The sequence below is a fragment of the Oncorhynchus mykiss genome, chromosome 2, assembly GCF_057628025.1.
Source record: "Oncorhynchus mykiss isolate SJ-2025 chromosome 2, ASM5762802v1, whole genome shotgun sequence".
NCBI lineage: Eukaryota > Metazoa > Chordata > Actinopteri > Salmoniformes > Salmonidae > Oncorhynchus > Oncorhynchus mykiss.
The window spans coordinates 15,966,317-15,977,500 of NC_143023.1; positions in this window are offsets into that span (position 1 = coordinate 15,966,317).

The following is an 11,184-nucleotide window of genomic DNA, read 5'->3' on the forward strand; positions in this document are numbered from 1 at the left end:
ACTAGCTATGCCACAGGGAGAGAGAGAGAACTAGCTATGCCACAGGGAGAGAGATAGACCTAGCTATGCCACAGGGCGAGAGAGCTATGCCACAGGGAGAGAGACCTAGCTATGCCACAGGGAGAGAGACCTAGCTATGCCACAGGGAGAGAGATAGACCTAGCTATGCCACAGGGCGAGAGAGCTATGCCACAGGGAGAGAGACCTAGCTATGCCACAGGGAGAGAGACCTAGCTATGCCACAGGGAGAGAGAGAGACCTAGCTATGCCACAGGGAGAGAGAGCTATGCCACAGGGCGAGAGAGCTATGCCACAGGGAGAGAGAACTAGCTATGCCACAGGGAGAGAGAGAGACCTAGCTATGCCACAGGGAGAGAGATAGACCTAGCTATGCCACAGGGCGAGAGAGCTATGCCACAGGGAGAGAGAACTAGCTATGCCACAGGGAGAGAGAGAGAACTAGCTATGCCACAGGGAGAGAGATAGACCTAGCTATGCCACAGGGCGAGAGAGCTATGCCACAGGGAGAGAGACCTAGCTATGCCACAGGGAGAGAGACCTAGCTATGCCACAGGGAGAGAGATAGACCTAGCTATGCCACAGGGCGAGAGAGCTATGCCACAGGGAGAGAGACCTAGCTATGCCACAGGGAGAGAGACCTAGCTATGCCACAGGGAGAGAGACCTAGCTATGCCACAGGGAGAGAGACCTAGCTATGCCACAGGGAGAGAGACCTAGCTATGCCACAGGGAGAGAGACCTAGCTATGCCACAGGGAGAGAGACCTAGCTGTGCCACAGGGAGAGAGACCTAGCTGTGCCACAGGGAGAGAGCGAGAGCTGTGCCACAGGGAGAGAGCGAGAGCTGTGCCACAGGGAGAGAGCGAGAGCTTTGCCACAGGGAGAGAGGGAGACATAGCTGTCCCACAGGGAGAGAGAGAGACATAGCTATGCCACCGGGAGAGAGGGAGACATAGCTATGCCACCGGGAGAGAGAGAGACATAGCTATGCCACAGGGAGAGAGAGAGACCTAGCTATGCCACAGGGAGAGAGAGAGACCTAGCTATGCCACAGGGAGAGAGAGAGACCTAGCTATGTCACAGGGAGAGCGAGAGACCTAGCTATGCCACAGGGAGAGAGAGAGACCTAGCTATGCCACAGGGAGAGAGAGAGACCTAGATATGCCACAGGGAGAGAGAGAGACCTAGCTATGCCACAGGGCGAGAGAGCTATGCCACAGGGAGAGAGAACTAGCTATGCCACAGGGAGAGAGAACTAGCTATGCCACAGGGAGAGAGACCTAGCTATGCCACAGGGAGAGAGACCTAGCTATGCCACAGGGAGAGAGACCTAGCTATGCCACAGGGAGAGAGACCTAGCTATGCCACAGGGAGAGAGACCTAGCTATGCCACAGGGAGAGAGACCTAGCTATGCCACAGGGAGAGAGGCCTAGCTATGCCACAGGGAGAGAGACCTAGCTATGCCACAGGGAGAGAGAGAGACCTAGCTATGCCACAGGGAGAGAGAGAGACCTAGCTATGCCACAGGGAGAGAGAGACCTAGCTATGCCACAGGGAGAGGGAGAGACCTAGCTATGCCACAGGGAGAGAGAGACCTAGCTATGCCACAGGGAGAGAGAGACCTAGCTATGCCACAGGGAGAGAGAGACCTAGCTATGCCACAGGGAGAGAGAGCGAGACCTAGCTATGCCACAGGGAGAGAGAGAAACCTAGCTATGCCACAGGGAGAGAGGGAGACCTAGCTATGCCACAGGGGGAGAGAGACCTAGCTATGCCACAGGGAGAGAGTGAGACCTAGCTATGCCACAGGGAGAGAGCGAGACCTAGCTATGCCACAGGGAGAGAGAGAGCCCTAGCTATGCCACAGGGAGAAAGACATAGCCATGCCACAGGGAGAGAGACCTAGCTATGCCAGAGAGAGAGACACCTAGCTATGCCACAGGGAGAGAGGGAGACCTAGCTATGCCACAGGAAGAGAGAGAGACCTAGCTATGCCACTTGGAGAGAGAGAGACCTAGCTATGCCACAGGGAGAGAGAGAGACCTAGCTATGCCACAGGGAGAGAGAGAGAGACCTGGCTATGCCACAGGGAGAGAGAGAGAGACCTAGCTATGCCACAGGGAGAGAGAGAGAGAGACCTAGCTATGCCACAGGGAGAGAGAGAGAGACCTAGCTATGCCACAGGGAGAGAGAGAGACATAGCTATGCCACATGGAGAGAGAGAGACCTAGCTATGCCACATGGAGAGAGAGAGACCTAGCTATGCCACATGGAGAGAGCGAGACCTAGCTATGCCACAGGGAGAGAGAGAGACCTAGCTATGCTACAGGGAGAGAGAGAGACCTAGCTATGCCACAGGGAGAGAGAAATTCTGGATCTAAAGTCATCCACATGCTTCTTGTGTGGAACAGTTTGTTCGTATATTATGTCTTTCTTCGTTTTGGTCTTCCGCAAGGTTTTTTGGGGTTGTTTGCGCATACATTTTTTTCTCGAGGCAAACTGAAGATCTGGAGCCGAAGTCTGCTCCCCTTCATCATCATTGGTCAACAGTAGGAATTCTTCAATGATGTGTTGTCATTCAACAATAGACGACTCGTTTTATGCACATTTTTACACTTGAGTTATACTGCACCAAACACCTTAGTGAGATGTCAAAATGCTCCACGAAAGTGAAAAACTCACCAGATGTGGGGGGGCAGAAAGGACGGGCAGAACAGTGACTTTATTCTAGCAAGATAGACCGTCTCCGATCATCTTTGCTGATACAGACCATGTCTCCAATCATCTTTGCTGATACAGACCATGTCTCCAATCATCTTTGCTGATACAGACCATGTCTCCAATCATCTTTGCTGATACAGACCATGTCTCCAATCATCTTTGCTGATACAGACCATGTCTCCAATCATCTTTGCTGATACAGACCATGTCTCCAATCATCTTTGCTGATACAGACCATGTCTCCAATCATCTTTGCTGATACAGACCATGTCTCCAATCATCTTTGCTGATAGCAATGTTGTGTTTCCATAAGTGGGTGAATTGATCTAATGTAGCATGTATGGTAAAGCCTCAACCCTTAGCTATCTCTTCCATTTCAAATTAGCTTAAAAATAAGTGAACATTGACAAAATATGTATTTTGTGTGACTACAGCACCAGCAATAGAAGGCAACAATAGAGACACGTTCTTATTGAGCTTCGGTTGGGTCATTATAATTCAAAACAATACATTCTAAAATAAATCACACACATGCCTCGCACGGTCGGCTTTGGTGAGTTTAGGCCATTAGATCTATTCTGCAAAAATGTCTAAATTAATGACAGATTTCTTGAGTTATCTTCATTTAATTCTGACAATTTTGAGGGAGTGTATATTGTTGCGGGTGTAGTGAAATGCTTGTGTTCCTAGCTCCAACAGGGAAGTAGTGTCTAACAATTCACAACAATACACACATCTGAAAGTAAAAGAATGGAATTAAAAAATATATAAATATTAGGACGAGTGGCATTGACTAAAATACAGTAGAAGAGAATACAGTATATACATACGAGATGAGTAAAGCATTACCTTTAAGGGAGTATGCGAGCGCACTTGTTTGGCTTGGCGCCTTTAGGGGGGAGGGTGTAAGGAAAGGGTGTAGGGAGCGCAGGGGGGGTTCTCTGATATAAACTAGGAATAATACAGAGAGATGAAGGGAATAGTTGAGGAGAGAAGGAGGGGCTGATTGGAGGGGTGTAGTCCCAATGTAAGTCGAGAGATGGGGACAATAGAAGGATCTACTGTATGGAGACACACAGACTAGACAAAGCTACAATGGGTTTAATACACACCCATATGATCATTGTGATTGTGTACGTGTCTTGGGGAGAGAGAGTTAAGGTATGGTTGTCTGGGGAGTACGGGCTAGAGGGGGACAAGATGTTGTGTGTTTAATCACTGGAACAATGGCAGTCTGCTCACAAACAGGATCCCTCTGTTTCCTGAGTCTCGCTCTCTCTCTCGCTCTTACACACATACACACACACACACACACACATTGACACAGTCAGCATGTGCACTCTCTACAATCAGTAAAAACACACCTGTCCCAGCTGTTGTTTTGAAGAGAGAAAGAGGGCGAAAGAAGGAGGGAGGAATGTGCTTCTCTCATTTTTTTCTGTCACCCCCCCTCTCTGTCTCTCTCTCCTCACCCCCCCTCTCTGTCTCTCTCTCCTCACCTCTCCTCTCTGTCTCTCTGTCTCCTCACCCCCTCCTCTCTGTCTCTCCTCACCCTCTCCTCTCTGTCTCTCTCTCCTCACCCCCTCATCTCTGTCTCTCTCTCTCTCACCCCCTCCTCTCTGTCTCTCTCTCTCCTCACCCCTCCCTCTCTCTCTCCTCACCCCCTCCCTCTCTCTCCTCACCCCCTCCCCTCTCTCTCTCTCACCCCCCTCCTTCTGTCTCTCCTCACCCCTCCTCTCTGTCTCTCTCCTCACCCTCTCTCTCTCTCTCTCTCTCTCTCTCTCTCTCTCTCCTCACCCCCTCCTCTCTCTCTCTCTCCTCACCCCTCCTCTCTCACTCTCTCCTCACATCCCTCCTCTCTCTCTTTCCTCACCCCTCCTCTCTCTCTCTGTCGCTCTCTCTCTCTCTCTCCTCACCTCTCCTCTCTCTCTCTCCTCACCCCTCCTCTCTCTCTCTCTCCTCACCCCTCCTCTCTCTCTCTTCTTCCCTCACCCCCCTCTCTCTCTCTCTCTCTCCTCACACCCCTCCTCTCTCTCCTCACCCTCTCTCTCTCTCACCTCACATCCCTCCTCTCTCTCTCCTCACCCCCTCCTCTCTGTCTCTCTCTCCTCACCCCCTCCCCTCTGTCTCTCTCTCCTCACCCCCTCCTCTCTCTCACTCTCCTCACCCCCTCCTCTCTCTCTCTCTCCTCACCCCTCCTCTCTCTCTCTCCTCACCTACTCCTCTCTCTCTCTCCTCACCCCCTCCTCTCTCTCTCCTCACCTCCTCCCCTCTCTCTCTCTCTCTCTCCTCACCCCCTCCCTCTCTCTCTCTCTCTCTCTCTCTCTCCTCACCCCCTCCCTCTCTCACTCTCTCCTCACATCCCTCCTCTCACTCTCCTCACCCCTCCTCTCTCTCTCTGTCTTTCTATCTCTCTATCTCGCTCTCTCTCTCTCCCTCCTCTCTCTCTCCTCACCTCTCCTCTCTATCTCTCTCCTCACCTCTCCTCTCTCTCTCTCTCCTCAACCCCCTCGTCTCTCTCTCTCCTCAGCCCCCTCCTCTCTCTCTCTCTCTCTCCTCAGCCCCCTCCTCTCTCACTCTCTCCTCACATCCCTCCTCTCTCTCTCTCCTCACCCCTCCTCTCTCTCTCTGTCTTTCTCTCTCTCTCTCTCTCCTCACCTCTCCTCTCTCTCTCTCTTTCCTCACCCCCCCTCTCTCTCTCTCTCTCTCTCTCCTCACAACCCTCCTCTCTCTCTCTCTCTCTCTCTCTCTCTCTCTCTCCTCACATCCCTCCTCTCTCTCTCCTCACCCCTCCTCTCTCTCTCTGTCTTTCTATCTCTCTATCTCGCTCTCTCTCTCTCCCTCCTCTCTCTCTCCTCACCTCTCCTCACCTCTCCTCTCTCTCTCTTCCTCAACCCCCTCGTCTCTCTCTCTCCTCAGCCCCCTCCTCTCTCTCTCTCTCTCTCCTCAGCCCCCTCCTCTCTCACTCTCTTCTCTCTCTCTCCTCACCCCTCCTCTCTCTCTCTGTCTTTCTCTCTCTCTCTCTCTGTCGCTCTCTCTCTCTCCCTCCTCTCTCTCTCTCTCTCTCTCTCTCCTCACCTCTCCTCTCTCTCTCTCTTTCCTCACCCCCCTCTCTCTCTCTCTCTCTCTCTCCTCACACCCTCTCTCTCTCTCTCTCTCTCTCTCTCTCTCTCCTCACACCCCTCCTCTCTCTCTCCTCACATCCCTCCTCTCTGTCTCTCTCCTCACCCCCTCCTCTCTCTCTCTCTCTCCTCACCCCCTCCTCTCTGTCTCTCTCTCCTCACCCTCTCCTCCTGTCTATCTCTCCTCACCCCTCCTCTCTGTCTCTCTCTCCTCACCCCCTCCTCTCTGTCTCTCTCTCCTCACCCCCTCCCCTCTGTCTCTCTCTCCTCACCCCCTCCTCTCTCTCTCTCTCCTCACCCCTCCTCTCTCTCTCTCCTCACCCCCTCCTCTCTCTCTCTCCTCACCTACTCCTCTCTCTCTCCTCACCCCCTCCTCTCTCTCTCCTCACCCCCTCCCCTCTCTCTCTCTCTCTCTCTCTCTCTCTCTCCTCACATCCCTCCTCTCTCTCTCTCCTCACCCCTCCTCTCTCTCTCTGTCTTTCTCTCTCTCTATCTCTCCCTCCTCTCTCTCTCCTCACCTCTCCTCTCTATCTCTCCCTCACCTCTCCTCTCTCTCTCTCTCCTCAACCCCCTCGTCTCTCTCTCTCCTCAACCCCCTCGTCTCTCTCTCTCCTCAGCCCCCTCCTCTCTCTCACTCTCTCTCCTCAGCCCCCTCCTCTCTCTCTCTCTTTCCTCACACCCCTCTCTCTCTCTCTCCTCACCCCTCCTCTCCTCACATCCCTCCTCTCTGTCTCTCTCCTCACCCCTCCTCTCTCTCTCTCTCCTCACCCCCTCGTCTCTCTCTCTCCTCACCCCTCCTCTCTCTTTCTCCTCACCCCTCTCTCTCTCTCCTCACACCCCTCCTCTCTCTCTCTCCTCACACCCCTCTCTCTCTCTCCTCACCCCTCTCTCTCTCCTCACCCCTCCTCTCTCTCCTCACCCCCTCCTCTCTCTCTCTCCTCACCCCCTCCTCTCTGTCTCTCTCCTCACCCCCCTCCTCTCTGTCTCTCTCCTCACCTCTCTCTCTCTCTCTCTCCTCACACCTCCTCTCTCTCTCTCCTCACATCCCTCCTCTCTGTCTCTCTCCTCACCCCTCCTCTCTCTCTCTCACCTCACACCTCTCCTCTCTCTCTCTCTCCTCACCCACCTCGTCTCTCTCTCTCTCCTCACCCCTCCTCTCTCTCTCTCCTCACCCCTTCTCTCTCTCTCTTTCCTCACCCCCCTCTCTGTCTCTCTCTCCTCAGCCCCCTCCTCTCTCTCTCTCTCTCTCTCCTCACACCCCTCTTCTCTCTCTCTCTCCTCACCCCTCCTCTCTCTTTCCTCACATCCCTCCTCTCTGTCTCTCTCCTCACCCCTCCTCTCTCTCTCTCTCTCTCTCTCTCACCTCACACCTCTCCTCTCTCTCTCTCTCCTCACCCCCCTCGTCTCTCTCTCCTCACCCCTCTTCTCTCTTTCTCCTCACACCCCTCTCTCTCTCCTCACCCCTCCTCTCTGTGTGTCTGTATGTGCACATGTGTGTGCGTGTGCATGCGTGCCTCCCTGTCTGCATGCCTGCATGTGTTTCTGCAGGTAAAAGAGAGAGATAGCACAGGGGTGCTGTGATTGACTTATACAACACACACACACACAGAGAGAGAGAGAGATTGATAGATAAGAGATGTGGTGGAAAAAGATACCTTAAAACAAAATGACTCAAGTAAAAGTTAAAGTCACCCAGTAAAATACAACTTGAGTAAAAGTCTAAAAGTATTTGGTTTCAAATGTACTTAAGCATCAAAAGTAAAAGTATATATCCTTTTTTAATTCCTTATCTTAAGCAAACCAGATGACATGATTTTATTGTTTTTTCTTCATTTAGGGATAGCTAGGGGCACAGTTCAGTACTCAGACATCATTTATAAACTAAGCATTTGTGTTTAGTGAGTCTGCCAGATGAGAGGCAGTAGGGATGACCAGGGATGTTCTCTTGATGAGTGTGTGAAATAGACAATTTTCCTGTCCTGAAAAGCATTCAAAATGTAACGAGTGCCTTTGGGTGAACAGTAAACATTTTGTTTTTATAATCTGTTTGTGAGAAAATATAAATGGGATCAAATTTGGTTTATATTCAAACTTTGGGCGAACTAGACTACCTAGACTTTTTCAATTCAAAATGATTAACTGGAATGAATCAATAAACACAGTAGCTGACATAGACTGTGAGTACATGAGTACATGTTTAATTAGGCCTACACAATGCAAACCTGCATAAAGCAAGCTAAACCCAGTGTGTTTTACTGTCCAATCATGCTGCTTTCTCTGTGTAAATTTTGATTGATTACTCATTCTGGGTGGGAATCTGACTGATACCTCGTTTTTGATAGAGAGATTTTTGTGAGATTTCAGATTATGTTAATGAATTTATAGACTAATGTCTTCTCTTAATCAGACAGCTAAATAGTCTTGTCTTGTCCTCCCTCTGTTGTCTGTTGGTAGTGATGGACAAGGCTAGCTGTGCTCCCCTCTTTGCACATCAGATATTTAATAGGTCATTTAAAGCTGGGATTGACACCTGCCAGCCTATGACCTCAGGGAGAGGGGTAGGGGTCAGACCGATGCTCCTGTAACAGTGGAGGTCAGACGTCACAGAGTCTAAAGAGGCAGACATGTTGTTTTTCTGCTGTCAGTGTCCAACTGTCTCCCTCTTCCTTGTTATTACCACTGACTTTCCCTTATCTTGATCATCTATCTCACTCTCTCTCTTTCTCTCTCTCTCTCCGTGTGTGTGTGTGTGTGTGTGTGTGTGTGTGTGCGTGCGTGCGTGCGTGCATGTGTGTCTGTGTGTGTGTGTGTATCTATGTGTGTGTACATGCTTGCCTGCCTGCATTCCTGTCTGCCTGCCTGCATGCCTGTCTGCCTGCCTGCATGCCTGTCTGCATGCCTGTCTGTGTTCCTGCATGTAAAATAGAGAGATAGCAGAGGGATGCTGTGATTGATAGCATACACACACACACACAACACACACACAGCACACACACAAAGGAATGCCTTTATTGTTTTGGAACTGTGATGTTTCCTGTAAAGTTTTTATTGTTTATTTCACTTTAGTGAATTATTTATTTGACTTGCTTTGGCAATGTAAACATCTGTTTCACATGCCAAAAAAGCCCCTTGAATTGAAAATTGAAAGTGAATTTAAATAGAGAGAGATAAGAGACATTAGACACAACACAGATCCTCTTAAACAACACACATGTAAGGGAGTGAAGCCCCAACCTCAGACACCTGCAGACTGATAGAGAGGTAGGTGTGAGATGCTGCAGGATTCTTGACCAATCAGACTCATGGCTGATGTCCACCAGAGATGCATATACTGTACATGTTGCTGGAAGGCCCGTATTGTCCGTACTTGACACACGTGCTTCACTTTTCAACTAGCTAAAAGCTAGGTAGTTGGGGCCTGTGTGTGTCCCTCCATGTTTGTACCACCACAAGGTAAAGCAACAACCGAATTGAAAATATTGAACTGCATGTGGTACACAGAACACACCGCAGCCTAGTGTGACACCCTCAACGTTGCGTTGTGGACTGCTCCATTGACAATGAATGACCTCCGCCAAAATGCAAACAGTTTGACGCATCTGTTGAACATGAGGCGTCATGGAAATCGCAGGTCGCACGGGCCGAGCACAAAGCTGAAGACATGCTCCCCACTTTCCTCAGGTATTTGTTTAGGAAGCGTGATAACACCACTTTCCTCTGGTATTTGTTTAGGAAGCGTGATAACACCACTTTCCTCTGGTATTTGTTTAGGAAGCGTGATAACACCACTTTCCTCAGGTATTTGTTTAGGAAGCGTGATAACACCACTTTCCTCTGGTATTTGTTTAGGAAGCGTGATAACACCACTTTCCTCTGGTATTTGTTTAGGAAGCGTGATAACACCACTTTCCTCAGGTATTTGTTTAGGAAGCGTGATAACACCACTTTCCTCTGGTATTTGTTTAGGAAGCGTGATAACACCACTTTCCTCTGGTATTTGTTTAGGAAGCGTGATAACACCACTTTCCTCTGGTATTTGTTTAGGAAGCGTGATAACACCACTTTCCTCTGGTATTTGTTTAGGAAGCGTGATAACACCACTTTCCTCTGGTATTTGTTTAGGAAGCGTGATAACACCACTTTCCTCTGGTATTTGTTTAGGAAGCGTGATAACACCACTTTCCTCTGGTATTTGTTTAGGAAGCGTGATAACACCACTTTCCTCTGGTATTTGTTTAGGAAGCGTGATAACACCACTTTCAACAGACACAAGTAAAAACTCTTACGTAAGTGTAGCCTACTAACAACAGCTGCATAGTCTAGACTACTATGTCCCTCTGACCACCTGTAGTCTACTAACAACAACAGATGTATAGTCTAGACTATTATGTCCCTCTGACCACCTGTAGTCTACTAACAACAACAGATGTATAGTCTAGACTACTATGTCCCTCTGACCACCTGTAGTCTACTAACAACAACAGATGTATAGTCTAGACTACTATGTCCCTCTGACCACCTGTAGTCTACTAACAACAACAGATGTATAGTCTAGACTATTAAGGCCCCTGTCCGTCTGACCACCTGTAGTCTACTGTGAGCGGACCAAGTAATTGGGCGTCACTCTAAAGCGGGAAGGTGGAATAAACGAGTCAGGAGTAAGTTTTCTTGATTGAACACAGTTCTCTATTGAGGGCATTGGGTCAACACAAACACTCCAACATAATCAATGAAAATCTTCCAAGGAAAAACATACATCTTCTTCTCCAGATGAAACAAGAACATAATAGGATTATCTTTAAACTACAACAAAAAGTCACGGGATTGTCACCGTCTTAGTGGTTCTTCCTGGATAGCTCCTCTCTCTCGGTGGCCATCTTCCAGAGATAGTTTCCCCCCTCTCTGCTGGTTCCATTCTCTCTCTTATAGGGGAAGGAGAGTATGTCATTAGTACTGTCAGCTGTGCTTAATTGCCTCTGGTTACCTTGCCTCCCATGCCTTGTTGGGCTACTATCCATGAGCCCAGCCTGCCCTCTGGTGGTCCTTCCACACTACTAACAACAACAGATGTATAGTCTAGACTATTAAGGCCCCTGTCCGTCTGACCACCTGTAGTCTACTAACAACAACAGATGTATAGTCTAGACTATTAAGGCCCCTGTCCCTCTGACCACCTGTAGTCTACTAACAACAACAGATGTATAGTCTAGACTATTAAGGCCCCTGTCCGTCTGACCACCTGTAGTCTACTAACAACAACAGATGTATAGTCTAGACTATTAAGGCCCCTGTCCCTCTGACCACCTGTAGTCTACTAACAA